This window comes from Solanum tuberosum, unplaced genomic scaffold (assembly GCF_000226075.1).
Source record: "Solanum tuberosum cultivar DM 1-3 516 R44 unplaced genomic scaffold, SolTub_3.0 scf00055, whole genome shotgun sequence".
NCBI classification, from domain to species: Eukaryota; Viridiplantae; Streptophyta; class Magnoliopsida; order Solanales; family Solanaceae; genus Solanum; species Solanum tuberosum.
Genome location: NW_006238981.1, coordinates 2,177,665 through 2,182,753, shown reverse-complemented (window position 1 = coordinate 2,182,753; position 5,089 = coordinate 2,177,665).

Below are 5,089 nucleotides of genomic sequence, written 5' to 3'. Positions count from 1 at the left end.
TATTGTAACACCTCTCCATTTGAAAGAACTAGAAAGAGCTAGAATTAGAAGGAATCATTTTTTGTTAAGTTATGTTAAGTTGAGTTTTGGATCAAATTAAAATGGCCCTAACTCCTAGCTCAGGATGAGTTAGGTTTTCTACCAGATACCATAGGAAATACCTTTGATTTATCTTTCCAATGCCACCATGTTTTCTCAATTCCGAGTTCTTATGAATGAGATATGTCTATTTGAAGTTGGGCTACCTAGATAAGGAAAGTGAAAATCAAATTTTGGAAGGGTATTTTGGTCATTTCCATACCCAATTAATTTCTTTCATTTTTAGGAGTTTAATTTGGGTCTAATCAGAATAATATCAGTTTACGCATTTACCAAAACACGCAAGGGCTTGGAGAAAAGAGAAAAGAGGAGAAAGGAGAAGAAAAGTTCAAGATTCATCAAGATCGTGTGATTTTGGTTGTGGATTTCACAAAGGATTCAATCCTACGAGGTATGTGAGATCACATAGCATTGGGTTAGTTCACCCACGCGCCAATCAGGATTCAATTCAGCGTAATTGTATTTTTGAAAGAAAAGATTACGAGTTTTTGATGAAATTCATTTAAGTTGTTGTGGGTTCTTGTTGTTGAAGTTCTTGAGAAGTTTCTTGAGTTTGATTCATGTTATTAGGAGTGATTTCTAGTATAATCTTACATATATTGATGATATAGTCGATTTTAAGTGTTTGGGGAAAGACCCAAGTGAATTTAGAGGGTTTAGAGTTGAAAAATGAAGAAGAGAATTTGGGATTTTCTGAGGAGGGGGCTGGGGTGCCGTGCCTCCCTGGGTTCCCCAAAAGGGGTTTTGAAATTTGGGCTCAAGGGTTCCGCGCCAGCTAGAGCTCCCCAACCCAAGTTCTAAACTTCCCCATTTGGCGCCGCGTGCCTCTCAGAGCTCCAGGGACGTCCGTTCGTCCACGTTTTCCCCCTTCTTTCCATACTAGTTCCTTAGCAACATACCTATGATTTCTAGTTTATTTTTACACTCTAAGGTACGTCCATGTTTTTGGGAGTAGTATTGAGCACCAATATTGGTAGAAAGGATCATACTTTTTAGATGATTCCTTAGTGCTTTTTAGCATAGACTAGTGGATCCACTTAGTTAAGGCGTTCTATATCACTGCAAGGTATAGGATAGTTCTGGCAGCGTGGGCGAGACGTTGTATCATCACTTTAGCTCATAGTGGTGGTTGTCGGTAAGAGAAACTCCCACATTATTATATTACTTTATATGTAAACTGAGTTATTATTATATTTCTTTAATACTTTGAGTTGTCATCTACTGTTTTCAATGCCTTGTATAAATTGCACCTTATTTGTTGTTTTTACTTTGCATTTGAGTTGAGTATTCATGAGTTGAGTAAAGCTAAGGTAAGTGTTCCTTTCATATACCTTTCAAGCTTATGCTATGTTTAGTTTTCCCCTCACATACTTGTATATTCAATGTACTGATGCCTTTTGGCCAGCATCATTTTACGATGAAGATACATGTAACCAGCATCATCACCCAGCACCTCGTTAATCTAGTTGAGCACTCAGAGTTAGTTTGTGAGCCTCCTTGCTTTCCGGAGGATCCCTCATTATCTTGTTTTTAGTATTTGAGTTGTTAGGATGATCGGGGGTCTTCTCCCGACATCTCTCATTGTTTTAGAGGCTTCATAGATGAGTAGTTATAGTTCTTTAGTCTTTCCAATTTTCAGTTGTATACATTGAAACTTAAGTTGCCATTTTGGCTAGTTTAATATTTCTTTAAGATATTGCATGAGTTGTCCTTTGAGACTGTTTCTTGTTACTTAAGTCTTCTGTTATAAGTTAAGCCATGCAAAGGGTTCTCTTGGGGCCAGCAATGGTTCTCGAGTGCCAGTCCGAGGCGTGACGCAATCATTTAATACAATTATAAATTTATTAGTCTTTGGCACGTATATTGCACATGTATCTCTATTAAAATTCATAGAAATATCATTATTATTACATATGTTACGAATATACGACATAATTTAACCTAGAAGTTAAGAGTGATTATTGATTTTAATAAAAATTCAAACTTGTCAAATTGGTGATGGATAATATAAAGTCTCTATGAAAGTACAACAAGACTAGAAAACCATGAAATTCAAGAATTTTGTAAGATAATACATAACAATGTTGAAAATACTATTAATCAAAAATTAAATAAATGGTCAAGCTCTTGATTGAAATTTTGAATTATTTTGATATATTTTTTTGCTCCGTTTATGTCCCTTAAACATTATTGTTACTTTATGATTTTTAGAACCTAACGGGTTCTTCCCCTTCAAATAAAAAAAAAAAGAAAATACTTATTGAATTCTTAGTTTTTACGCTTAGATGTTGATAACTCAATTCATTTTTGATTGCTACAAGGATGAACTCAATTCGAAATATGACAATATGGATCACAAAGGAAAATATTTATTAAATCGATTACAAGAATATGTACAATACCAATTATCCAAAAAAGATATCCTTCCAGTAGTAATAGCCATTTACACCGCTTTCTCCTGGTCTTCATTGAATGGTCATATTAGAGACATAAAAATCATGGTTAATTAAATAATGAGATCCTTCCGAATGAGGTAGAATCTTGGTTATTATCTTTCATTTTCTTAATTGACGAAATAATTTTAAAAATAGAACAACAAATTCAAAAGTTAATAATAACCATACTTTTGAGAAGGTATAGAGTGTTCTCAACTGACCCTCGACTGAACGAATAAAGAATGATTTCTGATTTTAACATAAACTAAAATTTGTAACTATAATAATAGACCAAATTAAGTAACAAAGAGAGCACTATTTCATTATGAAAATATGTCACGGCCCAATTTAGGATCTTACTGACTCTAAGGAGGGGAATTTCAAAGCAAACCTTAAAAAAAATCTATAGAAACTTGGATAGAGGTTTTTCTGTTTTTGGGCCTATCAATTTTTTTCCTATTACAAAAATCAGCAACATAACTAACAACATCTTCAAATTAAGACACAATATCCATTAACAATTCATCTGCCACACAATAATACTAAAGAAGTTTAATACCAATAACACATCTATAAAAATGAAAGAATACTCATGACTCAAGTAAAAGAAGTCGCTATGGAGAGACTGTAAAAGATCAAATGAATGTTCATAAAATATAGATAAGTGTCTTGCACGCACGAACAAGTGTGGCGCTCACCATGGAATGTCAACTTGCTAGTTCTAGTAAATGAAATTATCGCCATCATCACATGTGTAAATTTAACAGGCAATGAGACGTGAGCATGTGTAGCATAAATCTAGGGGTTCACGTGAGCCCAATAGATTTTGCCCATACGTTGTATATGTATTTAAAAATTATTAAATATATAAAAATATTTTACCATGAATCTGATTTATGTATCATACTTTCTATATTAGTTTGTACGAAAACTAATGATGGGCATATATTTGACTATGAATCTGATTTATGTATCATATTTGACTAATGAATTCCGTTAGCTCCCTATCTTTCTTTTTAGAATATGTTTGATGTAGGGGGCTAACCACTTTTTGATAACCTTTGTTCTTCTACACATCCTCTATATGCCCATCATTGAATTACTTTACTTCATCAAGAAAAAAGAAAAAAAAAGATGCAAATAAGAAGAATGATATCTTCGCAAGATTCTATTATTATGTAGGCGATGATGTAATCTTGAAGCATATAGATTTAATAATAATCAATAGCTAAAATGTATATAATGAAGCATATAGATTTATAAATATAAGTGGTTCAAAAAAATAAGATAGAGTATTGAAAATGGGACAAGGAAATAGACAAAGGGAAGGTCGTGCTACATCCCACTACTCTGATACGTATAACAAACTATTAGAACATGAGGCTAATAATCCCATGTTCTACATCTGTGGTAAATGGATTGGATGCTTGTGTCAAAGCTTTAGTCTAACTTCAGTTAGAGGAATTCCACATGATTACCTAAGCTTGGTTTTTTCGTATACTTTTGAACTATGATTAGAAACTGGAGACTAATTCCTTGGTGAACTGCTTTGATGTGAAAGACTAAAAGTATGCATTTCCTTTTGTGTATCCTTGCAACCCACTAGAATCATTTGTTATTCGCAAATATCCTGGAGTAGGCAATGCTACCATTGTTGTAATATGTAGAGTGTGTCACAAAGTGACTCATATAGAGCTAAGTAGGCTTCTTGGTAGAAATGATGAGGGGCTAAGAGTTGTGTAGCTAATTTGATGGTGGTGAATTTAACAGGGTGTGTTAATGTTAGGGAAAAATCTTTTTCAACCATAGCATAGGGGATCTCTGATCATAGATGGTTGCAGACATGTTACCGATGCAACGTTAGTAGAAATTTCAAACTCTTGCTAGTTGCTCAATGTTTCCAAATGCAGAATCAGTGATTGCAACTTCGACAAGTGTTGTATTTATAGCTCCATTTGAATCCCCCCACTGTCCGATTTCCCTTTATGTTGGAAAAAATCTTACCCTTCTTGAATGATTTGGGTTAGGACGTTCGAGCTTGAAAATACAGCACTGTCCCAACATGTTAGTAGAAATTTCAAACTCTTGCTAGTTGCTTAATGTTTCAAAATCCAGAATCACTGATTGCAACTTCGACAACTGTTGTATGTATAGCTCCATTTGTGTCCTCCCACTGTCCGGTTTCCCTTTATGTCGAAAAAAATCATACCCTTCTTGAATAATTTTGGTTGGGCTTGATAATACATCACTGTCCCAACGTGTTACTTATGCAACCTTAGTAGAAATTTCAAACTCTCGCTAGTTGCTCAATATTTCCAAATGTAGAATCACTGATTGCAACTTCCACAAGTGTTCTATGTATAGCTCCATTTGTATCCTCCCTGTCCGGTTTCCCTTTATGTCGAAAACAATCTTACCCTTATTGAATTATTTAGGTTAGGACTTTCGGGGCTTGAAAACACAGCACTGTCCCAACATGTTCCTTCTGTAACCTTAGTAAAAATTTCAAACTCTTGCTAGTTGTTCAATGTTTCCAAATGCAGAATCATTGATTG